The sequence below is a fragment of the Sorex fumeus genome, unplaced genomic scaffold, assembly GCF_029834395.1.
Source record: "Sorex fumeus unplaced genomic scaffold, SorFum_2.1 ptg000034l, whole genome shotgun sequence".
Classification (NCBI taxonomy): Eukaryota; Metazoa; Chordata; class Mammalia; order Eulipotyphla; family Soricidae; genus Sorex; species Sorex fumeus.
In genome coordinates, this window is record NW_026606091.1 from 20556969 (window position 1) to 20574355 (window position 17387).

Consider the following 17387-nt stretch of genomic DNA (forward strand, 5'->3'; position numbering starts at 1 on the left):
AAAGATTTAGATATGAAAGAAATGAAGTTACATCTAGTACCACAGAATAGTATAGTATAGATACAAAGGAACATTAGCACTGTAGCACTGTTCTCCCGTTGTTCATCAATTTGCTCAAGCGAGCCCAGTAATATCTCTGTTGTGAGACTTGTTGTTACCGTGTTTGGCATATCCAATACGTCATGGGTAGCTTGCCAGTCTTTGCCATGTGAGCGAGGGGCGGAGGAATCGAACCCGGCCTGGCTGGCTGAGCACAAGGCAAACGCCCTACCGCTGTGCTATCACTCCAGTCCAAAGGAACATTAAATATATATAAATATAATGTAGTACACATTTAAATTTATGTTATGTATAAAAACATCGATTTGCTCGAGCAGGCCCAGTAACGTCTCCATCGTGAAACTTGTTGTTATATAGGATAATAATTATAACATTTATAGAAACAAATCATAAAATCTAAAGGAGATGGACATGTTTTTAGATTTTTTTAGATCACATATCGTTCCAGGATTGACTCCAAAATAGAAAGCTTAAGCAGACCCATCACAAATACATTTGGAGCAAAAAATATCAAAAGTCTCTGTAATAGCAAAACCTAGAAAGAGATGGATTCACTAAAAAATTCTATAAAACTTTCAAAGAAATAATGCCTATCACTCAAAATATTTTAAGATATTCAGAAAGGATAATACCACCAAATACATTTCTAGAGGCCAATATCAGTCTAATTCTAAGCACATAAAAAGCATAAATAAGAGTAAATAAATACATAGAAGTTCAGACCAATATCTCTAATAAATCCATATCAAATCTTCAAAAAGTCCTGGCAAATTGAATTCAGCAACACATCAAGAGAGATACTCACTGTAATGAAGAAAGATTCAGGTCAGGGATGCAAAGATTATTCCACACAGAAAATCCATAAGTCACATCAATATGTCAACCAAACAATGATAGATTAATGATAAATGATAGATAAAAATTGCATAATCATGTCAACTGTTGCCAAAAAGCTTATGTCAGAATCCAGTGTTTGCTTTGATAAAAAATAGTCAATTGAGAATAGAAGAAACAATTCAGTATAAAAAAGCTTGCATGGTAAATCATATAAAATAAAAATTTCAATAGAAAAAAACTAAGTGTTACTATAACATGTGAAACTACATGAGTAATCATCTCTTACTTGTCAACATGGTTTTGGAGTTCTGGCAAAGAAATTTAAAGAAAATACAAAAAGAATCCAAATCAGAAGAGTTATAGGAAAAAATATTACTATCTAAACACAATATGATATGCGAGGAAAATCACGAAGGGCTAACAAAGAGACTAACAAAGAACAGAGATTGGGTATTTACCTTGCACACAGCAGATCCAGGTTTGGTCATCGACACCCTGTTGGCTCCATAAAATCCACCCAGAATGATCCTTGAGCATGGATTCAGGAATAAGCCAAGGACTGTTGGATATACCTCAAAAATCAAAATGCAAACAAACAAATAAATAAGTGCTGGTTGGAAATGTAGTGAAAAAGGAACTCTTATGCACTAATACGGAAAATGTTGCATGGTTCAGCTTCTATAAAAACTGATTTGAAACCTCAAAAAAATTAAAAGTATAGATTTCATAGGATACAATCTTCCATTTTGGAACATCTATACCAAAACATGAATCATTAATTTGCAAGGATACAAACACATGTTTTTTTCAGAATTATTTACAGTAGAAACCATCTTGAAACAACTCAACAATGGAGTAAATTAGTGAACTGTAGTATATAGACACAAAGGACTGCTACTTTGCTGTGAGGAAAAAATGAAACCATGCGTTGGAAGGTGTCATCCTATTTAATCAGAAGCGAAAAGAGAAACACTGAATGATCTGCTCATATGTGTAGTATAACAAAACAAACAAAGGGAATATACAATTCCCACTGAAAAAAATTCCCTAAGATATAGCCAAATGAACTGTGAACTGAGCTTGAAAGTAGGGGCAGAAAGGGACCTCCATATAACGGTGGTGTTTGGTGGGTTACACTGAGTGTATGAAACAAGACTAGTAATACTTTTTCAAATATTTTTCCTAATGAGGGGCTGGAGCAAGAGCACAGCGGGTAGGGTGTTTGCCTTGCACATGGCCAATCCAGGTTCGATTCCCAGCATTCCATATGCGCCCCCAAGCACCGCTAGCAGTGATTCCTGAGTGCAGAGCCAGGAGTAACTCCTGAGCATCGACTGGGTGTGACACAGAAAGAAAAAAAAATTTCCTAATGAAAGTAACTGATCTAAAACTTTAAATCTAATTATAAATAGAAAACTATCTTGTTTGCCAATAAACATTTGTGAGAATGTGATCAGTTCTCCTTAGTTATACTATAATCATTAACTTATTTATTGGATTATCTGACTATGCTCAGGGATCATTCCTGGTTGGGCCAGGGCAAACTGTGTGTGGTGCTGAGATTTGACCTGAATTGACTATGTGAAAGACAAGCACCTTAATCTTTTTATTACCTCTCTGACCCACTTTTGTTGTTGTAATATTTTATAATATATTGATATATTTTTGCCTACTTTATCTCTTTCCTCATGTTGGAATTATTTACTTTCTACTTGTTTTCTATTTATTCTACTTTCCCTTGATCACTTGGTCACTTGACATCCTGTTATGCATTGATTTGCTCTAGAGGGTGCCAGTAATGTCTCCATTTGTCCCTGTCATGTGCTAGTGTAGCCCAATGGTGTCTACTTGTTCTAGGAACACAAAGAGCCTCAAACCATTGTTCAGGGTCTTGATGAAGAAGTCTGACCATCTCGTAGTTGGGCAGCCATGTGATCTTTTGACATCCCATGGAATCCAGTAAGTAATGACTCTAGTTCAGTGGTCGTCTCCAAATCTCATTACGTGTCTAGCCCATCTGATTTTCGACACATTGGCAAACGAGACAGCTTCCCTGATTCTTGATCACTGATGGAGGTCGGAACTCTGAATTCTTTCTCTCACTTGAGTGAAGTGTGATACTCCAAGCATAGCTTTTTTGATTCCTCTTTGGGAGACCAGAATAGTGTTATCATTCTGTTTTCGTAGGTCCAGGTCTCTGAGGCGTATGTTATGCAGGGAGAACAGTGGAATCAAAGAGATGTTCCCGGAGCCGTTGGTTCTTTGTCCTCTTAGCTATTTCTTCGACGTTCTTGAAGGTGTTCCAAGCCATTCTCTTCCTCCTGCGCAACTCATTCGTTGAGTTTACTTCACATTTGTCATGTTGACTTCTTGACCTAGGTACACATAACTGTTGCACTCAGAGATTTTCATCCCATTGAGAGTGAATGGATCATCAGGAACAAGACCGTTTCTCATAAACATTGTCTTTGTGAGATTCAGCTGGAGTCCGACCTTTCCATACTCATGGTCAAAGTTGGCCAGCATTTGTGATGCTTGGCTGATGTTTAGTGTTATTAGAACGATGTCGTCAGCAAAGCGAGGTGGTGTAGTTGCTGACCATCTATCTTCACTCCCATTCCTTGCCATTCCAGTTGTCGCATGACGTTCTCGAGGGTGGTACTGAAGAGTTCTGGTGAAATGGTATTATATTATTCTTCCTAACTAGGGAAAAGCATTGTTCTTTGCAAGTATTGTTCTTTTCATGCATGTTCTAAAACTTTCTGCAATGAATATAATCCCACAGAAATCATGCACATGCTGAATGTTATTCCTTAAATTTATTCAGTATTCATTGTTTATGGCTAAAACTTCAGCCTGGATTACAAACGAATATGAGGATTGGAGAAATTCAGCCATGTTATTTAAGTGAGAGAATTATTTAACATTGAGTTTAAAGGTTTTATGTCCCATATGTTTTCCTCACAAAACTAACTTGCCATGTTCAGAGACACTTTTAAGCAAAGTTAATTTCTACAAAGGCACAAAATCACTGTGACCAAGAAACTTCATTTCATTTTCTCTGTGTGAAAATGAAAATTGTTACAACATTCCTTTGAAAAACTATTGGGGAATTTCTTCAGAAATAATTTTGAAGTGTGGAGCATGGCTGTAGATACCGGAGCACATAAGACCTGACCTTGCCGAGTGGCCCAGAAGGGAGGCTCCACAGAAGGGAGTATCAGGGCAAAATTGGCAAGAACAGGATGTCAGCACCAGGTGTCTGGCCTTGAGCCTCACTTGACCCCTCAAGTCGCATGAGCCCCAGACACAGATACTGTCATGTATTCTTAGTAAATCATCCTAAACACAGCATCTAGCCTTAACTGGGATTGGACCAGGACAAAGCAGAGTTGGAACAATAATAGGCCAACAATGCTAACCTTTATGTGACTAGATCTTTCTGTAAAGACAGACCCTCTATAAAATATGTGTGTATTTGACAAAAAAGTGAATAACCATCAGCTGCTTGCTCCTGGGGGTGTTTTGTCCACACCCCCATCATCCTTCGCCCCACGTCTGCTTGAACCTGGTGTGCAATATGTCCCAGCACCACTGGAGAAATCTGTCCCCCAATATTAAATAACAGGAATTTTTGCTTCAAAATATTTTTTTCTTTGATGACTCTATTGCAAAATATTAGGCAATTTGTTTGCTAAAGCAGGAGAACATACATAGAATTAATTTGCATTTCACATTCTATACAAAACAAAGTCTAAATTTATATTTTTGTAGTTTTTCTAAGTATTCAAATAATACTGTACATTTTGCTTTTAATTAATTTCATCCTGAAAAAATAAATATAAAGTTTTTTAAAAATTTAATAAACATGCATACTGTGTAGATAAAATTTATCATGGTTGTTATATTGTCTCCTAAAAATTATAATGTGAAAAAGTATTTCTATACATATAATTAGAAATTTGTGCGACTAAATTAGCAAAGCATAGTATGGTAGGGGATTATAATCTATGCACTAAATTTTCCATATAATTTGAAATATGAACTACGAAACACTGTTAATACAATTTACTTAACTATGTATTCATGCAAAGTTTTCAAAGAATTATATGGTGTTCAAGGCAGACAACCTTTCTACTAGAAATAATTCTCTGCTATAGAGAAGCATATGTATATTCTGAAGCACATTGTTCAGGATGCCACAACATCCACTGGAAAAACAAAGAAATATCAATGTACAGGAATCCAATTGCCTCCACTGCATTCTACCAGCTGGTACAGGCAGATGTTTTTTTTCTTTTTTGTGTTTCTTACTATATTGAAAGGGACAATAAAAAAAATCTATGGCTCAATTGAAAATGTGCACTTTATTTCACTTGTTTAACTGCTTACCTAGGTAAGGAATTTAAATCTTAAATTTACAACTAAAAATCAAAACACCAGATGGTTTTATAATTGGATATTTCTTTTCTTTCATAAAACCCCAGACTGGGATAAACATTCAGGTTGAAAATGTATGTATATATAATATCCAGTGTCTGCAGTAGGGGAAGTGCATTGAGTTTGTATGCTAAATGTCTACACATAGCACCATGTAAACCATATTCTTTAATAATCAAATATTATTTTAAATAAATAAAACAAAATGTAACTTTTGTAAATAGAAATTATATTTTTAAAGGCTTATTCCAGTTTATGGGTTAAAAATACATTGTCTTTTGGAGTGTGATGGGGAGAAAGGGAGAAGGAAAAATTTGGAATCTATGACTCCAGTTGGTAAAATGAGAGTAAAATAATGTCAGCGATTCAGTTTAAACAGGTATTTGATAGTGTAGGTTGTTAGAATGAGCTGAATAATAATTTTATTTTAGATTTTATTCAGAAAAGAGAATGGAGAAATAATGATATAAAATATGCCAGATGAGAGAAAAAACTAATGAAAAACGATTAAAATAAATCAATTTTATATAGGTAGGAAGATATTACTACAAGGGACTGATGAAATTTTTAGGTTGGGTTAAGTGTTTGAGAGAGGTTTTAATCATTTGACATGACTATTTGAATTTCAAGTAAAGATGAGTGAACATTTTATGTAGAAAAGTCTGTTATTTAGAGAACAAATATACAGGAAAATATAACTGATTTTCATTTTACATTATTTTATTTTAATTTATTGTTTTAAAGGAAATAGGCTACAATAATCATGGAATAGTCCTGGATTCATGTTCAGGGTTCAATCCTTGATGTTCTGGAGGAACTGTATGTTATTCTGCAAATTAAACTCAGGGTTGATTGCATGAAAAACAAGTGTTCTACCAGCTATATATCTCTGATCCTTAAAATAGTTTTTAAAGCCAAGCTACTAGAAGGAATGACCATGGAAGTTAAATGATGATAAGTACTATATAACAGTAAAATTTTGCATTATACACTGTCCAGAGTTGGAGAAAAGCATTAAAAGCATTAATAAATCAAAAACAAAATCAAGCAAAACAAATAAAATACACCTTCCCGTTCAAAAAATAAGAAGTAATGAGAGTAGTAGTATACCCATGGCTTTGCTGTTTTTCATATCAAATAATGAAAGTAGATCATGTACTAATCAATTGTATGAAATGTCAAACACAAATTGTGAATGCACTGTTGTCTCTAAAAATAAGCAATTAAAGTACGCTGATCCTACAGTTTTCTTCTACTTTTCATTGTCTTTGTCTTCTCTTTTGAATTATCTGAAAACATAGTTTCTGAAGAAATTAACTGTAGCACTGTAGCACTGTCCTCCCATTGTTCATTGATTTGCTCGAGCGGGCACCAGTAACAAGTCAACAATATATTATTTTAGTAATATTTTAAAGTCTCCCGATGGATGGTTCCACAATGAAATAGACCACATCATATTCAATCGGCGGTTTTGCCTAACCAATGTTGCTGTTGTCCCAAAATTCCAAACGGGATCAGACCACCGTCTTCTTCATGCAAAATTCTACCTCACAGAACGAGGAGAAAAGAATGCAAGGTTTAAGAAGAGGACTCCCAGAACAACCACCAACTGGGAACTCTTTGGCTCTGTTGCGGCAACATGGGAAGATGCCGTCATTGACAACATTGATGAGGAATATGATCGAATGATTCAGCACCTCCATGATTGTGCAAGGAATGCCAAGAGAGAGATAACCACAAAAAACTGTCTTTTTTCGAACACTCTTGAACTTATTCGCCAACATGGCTTGGCACGTGCCTCAGGCAACCACAAGCAAACGTCCGAACTGGCAAAACAGTGCAGAGAAGCCATCAAGGATGACCTCAAAAAACAGGAGAGCAGCAGTACTGGTAGATGCAGCAGAAGCTGGGAAAAACATTCGTAATGCCCGCCTGTCCTTCACCAACTACAAAACCAAGATGACTGCCCTCCGACATCATGATGGATCTATCACATCTTCCAGAAGGGCAAGGAGAAGATAATTCATGACTTCTACTCAGATCTCTTTAATAGCCACGTCCACTTGCCCACATACCACATACCACATGATGGATATGTCATTCCCAATGTTCTCCCTTCCGAAATCCAACATGCCATCTCGTCTGTAAAGAAACAAAGAGCACCTGGCCCAGACAAGATCAGACCTGAACACCTGAAGAACTTACCATCAGTACTCATCAATACATTGGCTCGACTCTTCACACGCTACCTGTCTGAATGCAAGGTTCCATCCCAATGGAAAACCAGCAAGACTCTTCAGTGCCACCCTCGAGAACATCATGCGACGACTGGGAATGGGAAAACATGGGAGTGAAGATAGATGGTCGGCAACTACACCACCTCTGCTTTGCTGATGACATCATTCTAATAACACCAAACATCAACCAAGCGGCACAAATGCTGAACGACTTTGACCGTGAATGTGGAAAGGTCGGACTACAGCTGAATCTTACGAAGACAATGTTTATGAGAAACAACCTTGTTCCTGACGCTCCATTCGCTCTCAACGGAACCACCATCTCCGAATGCAACAGTTATATATACCTAGGTCGAGAAATCAACATGATGAATGACCTGGCACCTGAGTTGCGCAGGAGGAAGAGAGCGGCTTGGAAAGCCTTCAAGAGCATTGAAGAAATAACTAAAAGGACAAAGAACCTCCAGCTACGAGCACATCTCTTTGATTCCACTATTCTTCCTGCATTAACATATGCCTAAGAGACCTGGACCCTACGAAAACAGGATGAGAACGCTATTCGGGTCTCTCAAAGAGGAATCGAAAGAACTATGCTTGCAATATCACGATTCACTCAAATGAGAGATAGAATCCGGAGTTCTGATCTTCGTCAACGCTCAAGAATCAGGGACACTGTCTCATTTGCCAAGACATCAAAAATCAGATGGGCTGGACACGTAATGAGGTTTACAGACAACCGCTGGACTAGAGCCATTACTGATTGGATTCCACGAGACATCAAACGATCACGTGGACGCCCACCTATAAGATGGTCAGACTTCTTCGTCAAGACCCTAAATGATCGGTTTGAGGCTCTACATGTTCCTAAAACGAACAGATACCATTGGGCTACACTAGCACGCAACCGGGATGAATGGAGACGTTACTGGCACCCGCTCGAATAAATCGATGAATAACGGGGATTAAGTGATTAAGTGATTAAGTAATATTTTAGTAATATAATATTTTGGTAATATTTAGTAAAAAGTGATCAGACAATTGATCAAATGCACATTGTGCTATATAAAAATGACAAATAATCAGGCATTCTGAAGCTCATATGTTAAACCATCTGTACTTATTCTTTGAATACATCTTTCGTTTCATGGCTTTCTTTCTCTAGCAATAAACTACCAAATTAAGGTGTTCAGTTCATATTTCTCTATAAATTTGAGAAAATATACTCACTATGTTTCTCATTTTTTCTGAAATATCTAGTCACTAATAATTAAAATGGGTCAAAAAATTTTTAGTAAGATTAAATTGGAAAAAGCCATCAGTTTCTTTTTACTTGCCTATTTAAAAATATTTTAGCTAGGAAACTAGAAATATGGCTGAATATTACTTTACTAACCTCATTTTTTTAAGACTTGAAGAAGTTTAAGCTGATAAATTTTTTTTCTTATTTATGTTTTGTAATTAATCTTATGTACAAACAAATCACAAATCACAAATCATCCTGTTATTCGTCGATTGCCTCGAGCAGGCCCCAGTAACGTCTCCTTCATCCTAGCCCTGAGATTATATTCAAGGCTCTTTAGGAGAATGAGACCCATCATTGTTACTGGTATTTGGCATATTGGGTACGCCACGAGGAGTTTGCCAGACTCTGCCGTGTGGGCAGGTTACATTCGGTAGCCTGCCAGTTTGTCCAAAGTAGGAATGAGATAATAAGATGTCATAATAAGATGTTCCAGGAGCTGGTTTTCATAGTCTCTGAGTCATGGCTGTTGATGGGATTACATGGCACCAGGGAGCCAGTTGGTGGGTGTGACCCCGCCTACTGGAATTTGGAAGATCTGGGTGGAGGATGCTCGGCCCCAATCCGAGTAGGCTTGGAGATCTCGGCCCCGGAAGCCGTGTGTCTTTGTCCCTCTGCCAGTACCTTCATGTGTGTGGAGAGTGGTCTCAGCATGGTGGTGGCTGGTCCTGGAGGTCTTCGGCTGCCGGCACCCTGGTCGGGGTGGGGAGGAAAGCTCATATTGTAGAATTGTTTGTTTAGATTTGCAGCAGAATTTTAAACTTAATTTAGATCTTAAAATGAGATCACTATACTTGATTGAAAAACAACCTCTTGAAGAAGTTTCCATGAGTGTAGAAAACAGTACAAAAAGGCTGAAATTAGTAGAAATATGGGATACAAATAAGGAATGAGAGGATAGTACTAGGTGATCATCCAGGAATCTATTTTTTCTATCACCTGCTATTTTTTGCTTTCTTGTTTTCATTTATTTTGGGGTCACAGTGCCTAGGGTTCACTCCTGGCGGTGCTTGGGGGACATAAATGGCCACTAGGGAATCAAACCTGTATCGACTGCATGCAAGGCATGTGCCTTACCCACTGCTCTATCACTCCTACACATGCCCTGCTATCTTGGATTTAGTATTATGCACTGTGAATTGAAAAGATTGCCCAAACTGCTAACATTTGGAATGATCAATTTGTCCCAGTATCTAAGAAAGTGTCAACATTTTTGATGCCACATCTGGCAAAATTTATGTATTACTCCTCACTCATAGATCACTACTGTTTTTGCTCAGGGAACTGCATGGACATAATGTCAGGGATGGAGCCGGGGTTGACTGCATGCAACCCCTGTGGAGTCTCTCTGGATGAAAGATATCATGATAAATCATTGAGACTTTATGGTGCTTTTCTCCTTGGGGTTTTTTATTTCTTTTCTTGAAAGGTGCATGGTCAATTTTCCATGTGTTTATAAAAGCTCAAAAATGAATAATTCTTCTGGTCAAAGAGTTGACCACTATAAAACACTGACTCACTAATGCATCTCTGTTTATATAAGAAATTATTTATGTTCACATCAGAAATCAGGGTACCAGATACTGTAAGAAGCAACTAATTCAACCTTCACTGCTTAACTTCATTGTGGCACGTTTTGCTTTTCATCTTTACTAGTACCATACACCTTGTAAAATACTTTTCCCCTGTTATGGTAAATCTGTTTTTATTGCATTTCAGACAAGAGAAACACATTATTGACACTAAAATAACTTTTTATCCTTGAGATTCAAAATATGGAACTTCAATAAGGTTTATACAACAATATATTAAACAGGCAACATCATAGGCACAAATATTGTGCTTAAAAGAGCTTTAAAAATTAGGAGCTGGAGAGATAGCCTAGCGGGTAGGGCGTTTCCCTTGCACGCAGCTGACCAGGTTCGATTCCCAGCATCCCATATGATCCCCTGAGCACTGCCAGGAGTGATTCCTGAGTGCAGAACCAGGAGTAACACCTGTGCATCGCCGGGTGTGATCCAGAAAGGAAAAAAAAAAGAGCTTTAAAAATTAAAGCCAAAAAGTCTTTGTTTATTGTTATTAAAATTCCATTATGCTGGCTATCATTTTGTCTAATTAAGTTTAGAAAGAAAAATAAAAGGATTCTAGTTTCTAGAGCATTTCAGTAAATTTGCTTTTCTTGTATAAAATGGAAAGGTATTTCTTGAGAGAATTCATAGAATAATTTTGAAATTCATAAATTTTTTGTTTAATTGAAAAATTATTATAAACATTAATTCATATTAAACCTCACATATTTATGAACAATTCATTAGAATCTACAGGGTTCTTTAGAAAAAACAAAATTTTATCATTTAAAAATGACATAATATAAAAATAATGGCATTAATGTATATAAACTAAAAAGGAAATGAAACTGAAAGGTTAATTATGTTTAGTACATTTAGCAGACAATATACTACATATAGCTTAGTAAATACAATAGTGAATACAAATATTTCAGTTTTATCATCAAATAATAATGTATTGATTGATAAAGTAAGAGTCAGGTTATATTTTTCTATAAATATATTAATTTTATATTAAAATAATATTAAAATGAATTATTCATAAGAAAATTTGTGAGATTTGAATAATTAAGACTTTAGAAGTGACCAACCACCTGCAGTCCTCATCTGTTTGTCATGAAGACATTGGTACTCATTATCAAAAAGAATTGTTCCCCTATATCCACAGATGTCTACCCCCGTTGACTAAAACAGACTGTCCAAAATAAAAAGGATGGAGGAAATTATTGACATAAAAAATGTGAACTTCTGGTTTGATAATATTAGATTGCACCATTTCACAGATCTTTATTATTCTACCTCAGGAGGTTTAGGATTTTGAAAAGTAGGTATCTATAGAATGGTAAATATCAGCCCTAATTAATTGCTTCTGATTAGCAAGTAGTAAGTGACAGTAAATCAATGGTACACAACAAATATCTCTTTTCTTCCAATTGTACTAATTTACAAGCAATACAATAAATTGATTAACTAGTAAGCAATCATCATATACTCCACAGTATTGTAGGTTATTCAAGAGAAGCATATTTTGGTTCTTGCTATGTACAGTATTGCTGTCCTTTTTATAGATGAACATATAAACACAGATATTTATTATTACATAGTTAGCAAGTGGTAGATTTGGAATTTCAACACTTTAATTAAAAAGTCTTTTGGTTTGAAACATATTCACTTCCAACAAATATACTGCTGATAAATCAGTAATAGGTCTAGAAGTTCATTAACTAATTTACCTGTTTATAACCTGACTTATCGACCTTATTTTTCAATTATTTTGGTTAGTCACTGAAGATAGATTTGGAATGAGTTTCCTAAATTCTAATCTTTTCATATAGACATTGTTACTCCCCTGTTTGCATAAAATTTCATGAGCTTTTTTTCTCTTTTTCAAAAATAACTTTAAATACAATATTCTAAAAATCTAAATTTTTCACAGAACTGGAAAATATTTTTATATAAATTTACTAATTCTAAGCTTTCCATATAGAAATTGTTACTCCACTGTTTGCAGAAAATTCCATGAGATTTTTCTTCTCTTTTTCAAAAATAACTTTAAATACAATATTCCAAAAATCTGAATTTTTCACATAACTGGAAATTATTTTCATATAAATTTACTAATTATTCATGAATAAAGAAAAGCAATGGAGATAGCATGCCATAATTAAACTTTTAAATCTTAAACATGTATGTTGAGTAAAGACACATAAAGGGAGGCTGGAAAGATAGTACAGCTTGTAGCGCACTTGCACTGCATGTAATTTACCCTAATTCAATATCTAGCAACCCATATGGTGCCCTGAGCACCACGTGAAGTCATTCTTGAGCATAAAGCCAGGAGTAACCACTGAACATTCCCAGATGTGGTCCAGATCAATTGAATTAAGATGTCATTACAACGCATGAGTCTACCTTAATGCAACCCCTAATGGGTATTACTAATATTTACAATAAAATGAGATCCTAGTTTTCATCAACACTGGGATATTGAGAGTTATAAAAATTAATTATTTTTGAGAAATCATTGTTTTTTTTAAATTTTTAATAGTGAGACATCATGAGGTACAGTTGCAGACTTACACATTTTTGTGCTTGGGTTTCAATTATACAATGATCAAATACTCATCCCTCCACCAGTGCCCATTCTCCACCACCACGGTTCCCAGTATCCCCCCCACCCCCCACCCCCAATGAAATTTTACTATTTCATTGAAATAGTAAAATAAACACAATATAATGCAATAATTATATTTATTACATGGTCAGCACATATAATTATGCATTATGTATTTTCAAGTAATAGCATATAAGCTTGTTGTTTTTTCCTTTCCAGAAACCAATAATATCTTTCAACTCTTAGTGAGTCTTTCTAGTTCGGTTAAAATTTATCTTGTGTTCCCATTACTTTGCATACATGTGGCATGTCATGAAATTATATGAATGTAATACTTACTATTGGATAGAATGTAAGGACCTCATCAGATGTCTAGTTAAAAGTTAAAGTATTGTACATCTCCTACCAAATGTACCATACAAAATTAATAATAATAAGAAAACTAGATGGAGATATAAAATTATAGAAAGTCTATTCTTTTTATTTATTTTCCATTAAACCAGAATTTATTAAAATAATAAAATTGGTCTTAATAATAATCTTATTTGAAATAACAAAAATTAATGTAAACTAATTCCTCTAAAAATTACTTAAAAGCCCTTATCATTTATAAATAATATAAACATTTTATAAAGTAATAATCATTTTATTAAGTTTGTTATCTGTTATTTTTAGATTTTAATGAAATTTCATGTCACTTTACATTTTATAAATTACCTAAAATCTCTTAATATCTTTAAAATAATTCAAATATATTTATAAAGTAATACTTTAAGTGCATGCTATTTAAGTCTCTGTTGCTCTTAGGTTTCAATCATATTCCATGATACTTTATATTTTAACTGTTCTAAGTCACCCAAAATGTTGACATTGCCATTTTTTATCTGAGCGCTCACATATGTAGAAAAAATTGTTGTATATTTTAACTTTTAGTATGAAACAGTGGTGCTTAGTTCTCAAGTAAAAGTGGAGACTATAACAGAACTACCTGAATATATGGCATGTCAAGAATGAGATTTACAAAGAATATAAACTAAAAGATCTTTGTTTGATGGTAAACCTAATTGATTATGTGTGGATATGCTTAATGAGTTGAGTACAAAAATCTCATCACCATTTTCCTAGTTTTTCTTGTCCAATGGATAACAAATTAGCATATTTTTAAAGCTGCAATAGAATGCTTAGTTGAATTTTTAAAGCAGAAGTGGAAAAACGTTAGTTACTAAAGTAATTTGTAAATCATGTGTATACTGTGCTAAATAAATCTACAGTAATTTCTTTCTAAAAATGTAATCTAAAATAATACTTGATTTGACAGCTGCCATTCTACTCAGTCAAAATATTGAAATGTCAAAATCTTGATTATAAGGAAACAGGAAATTCAGGTTTGTCAACATATTTATTGAAGATGAATTTATTGAATGAAATTTTAAATGGGATATCTGCCTCAAAATATTTCATTTTACTTATGATTTATTTGTTATATTTTGATGCTATGGGAATATCAATTATATTGTAATTTACAAAAATTAGATTATACCATATTTTTATACACCACATGATCATCTGAAATGATTTCAATCGATATAGGCTTCAATTTACTCCCCTTCCCCAACATACACTTTTTCTAAAGAAATATAACTTCCTATCCACTGCAGTTTTACAGGGATAGTGTTTCCATCTGTGGAGAAACAAAAGATTTGGCTTTCAATTTTTACCATATGCATATTCAAACTGCTTGAAAAACTGTTGAAGTCATTGTCTTCACAGATACCCAAATGCTCCTGTGGTATTTACAATTAGTGTGTATTTTTTGTCCAAATTGGGAAATGTGGAATACCAGCTGTGTAGATGCCTATGAGAAATAATTTTCTAGAGGGAAAAAAAAAACTCGGTTTACTTTAACTCACCTGAGAACAGTAAATGGGAAGAGATCAAGAAAACAGTGGCAGAAAAACTGAGAAGCAGTTACTGCTGCACTATGTAACACTTTGCTCCATTTAATTGAGTTGGTATGTATTGATTTTATATTATACACTGAGCTTGGCACAGTAGGTAACTCAAAGATCAATTGAACATTCTGCTGTGTTGTCAGAACTCAATCAACAGAGGGAATGAAAGAAAAGTAAAAAGAACGTCAATTCTAATAAACACTTAATCATTATGAACAAAAAGTAGGTTAAACATCAGGATGGTAAAGTTTGCTTATAATTGAATAATTTGAGTATAACTTATCGTACAGTGACCATGAAAGGTTAACGGGATTTAAATGGTGTGGAATGACAAGAAGTAGGAGTGCCAATACCAAAGTATATTGACAGGAAATCATTGATCATTAGACCTTGTTTTGCATGGGGGCCACATCCAGTAGTGCTCAGGTTAATGCACTCATCTCGGTACTTGTAGGTTCAATCCTAGTCCTAAAGAAAACATTAGGATCTGGAAGTTAAATCAAATCTGGGATTCAACCAGGCAAAGCATCTGATAAAGATAAATCTTCTATTTATTTCCTCAGCCCTAACTCTCTCTCTATATATATGCAAGTTGAGTATAGCTCTAGATCATTGTTAATAGATTGCTTTTCCACCAGTGTTCTTTTAGAAATGAATGAGTTTGAAAATTATATTATTGTGATAGAATAAATTTTCCATTTATCAGCAAACATATTTCTTTATTATATGTGAAATTGAGTTCATAAAATTATAACACATCTATAAAAATACAAAAAGTAACCTCTAAGTTTCCTCTCTATGTATAACAGAATGTATCTACTCACAACAGTGGGGGTAATAAAATCTCAAAAATTTAAATAAATATATTAAGTTGAATTATACAAATGAACAATTTAACTGAGAAAAGAAGATTAGGCAACACAGAAAATTTAATGCACATTGGAACAAAAGTATCATTAAATATCATGATAATGTTAAGTTTTCCTGAGAAGAACTTATTTTTGAACAAAACGCAAAAAGAGGAGCATAAAAGATCGGATAATTCAAAGAGTGTGGAGGATAGAGGAGTAGTTCAGAAAAGGCATATTTAAAATTTGTCAGTGATTTCAAAGAACACAGAGAAAATCTGCATAGAAGAGAAAAATATTAGAATCAGAGAGAACATGAAGAATAGTAGTCCATATTTCATTATAAAAATGCCGGTTTGAGAACGTGACCAATATCATAGTGCATATGTTTTCATTTAAGATATAAATGTAATATGTTATTGATAAAATCTAGATGCAAGTAAAAATGCTGCAAATGTAGAACCCTTTTTCACATTGACTTTCAGTTTTTTACTAATAAGTCAATAGGCAATACTGGGTTTGCACAGAGAAGTTTTCATTGGTCATACTTCTAAAAGGCCCCTCTTTTCTTTTTCTTATATAAAGTGTACTATTTTAATATCCAATAATTTACTAGAACAATGGGCTGGAGCGATAGCACAGCAGGCAGAGCATTTGCCTTGCATGCAGTCAACATGGCCGACCCAAGTTCGATTTCTCTGCCACTCTCGGAGAGCCCGGCAAGCTACCGAGAGTATCTCGCCCACACGGCAAAGCCTGCAAGCTCCCAGTGATGTGTTTAATATACCAAACACAGTAACAAGTCTCACAATGTTACTGGGCCCGCTCAAGCAAATCCATGAACAACGGGAGGAGAGTGACAGTGAGAGTGACAATGACTAGAACAATCGCTTTCTTTTTACAGGGTTATACAAGGTCAGTTTTCTTTACTCTGAATTGAAGTTGACAGTTAAAATGAGCAAAATATCTCACCTTTAGGAGAAACCACTGCTAGGGGATAAAATGGTAGTATACCAGGTGGAGTACTTGCTTTACATGTAGACAATCCTCAGTTGATGTCTGGAACCCCACAAAGTCCCCCCAAGACTCAACAGAACTGACCCTTGAATGCAGAGACAAGAATAAATCCTGACTCTGAATAAAAACCAAACAACACTTTGTTGCTCCACTTTTTGATGGGGTTGGATGTTTTCTTCTTGTGGAGTTCAACCAGTACTTTGTATATCCTTGATATCAACCCCTTGTCGGGTGTGTAGTTGGAGAATATCTTTTCCCATTCTGTACACTGTCTTTGTATTTTGGTCACTGTTTCTTTGGAGGTGCAGAAGCTTCTTAGTTTAAGATAGTCCCATTTGTCTACCTCTGTTTTCACTTGCTTGGCCAGTGGCATGACATCTTTGAAGATACCATTAGCTTCAATGTCATGAAGGGTTTTGCCAACTTTGTCTTCAGTGTACCTTATGGATTCTGGTCTGATGTTGAGGTCTTTGATCCATTTTGATCTTGCTGTTGTACATGGTGTTAGGCAGAG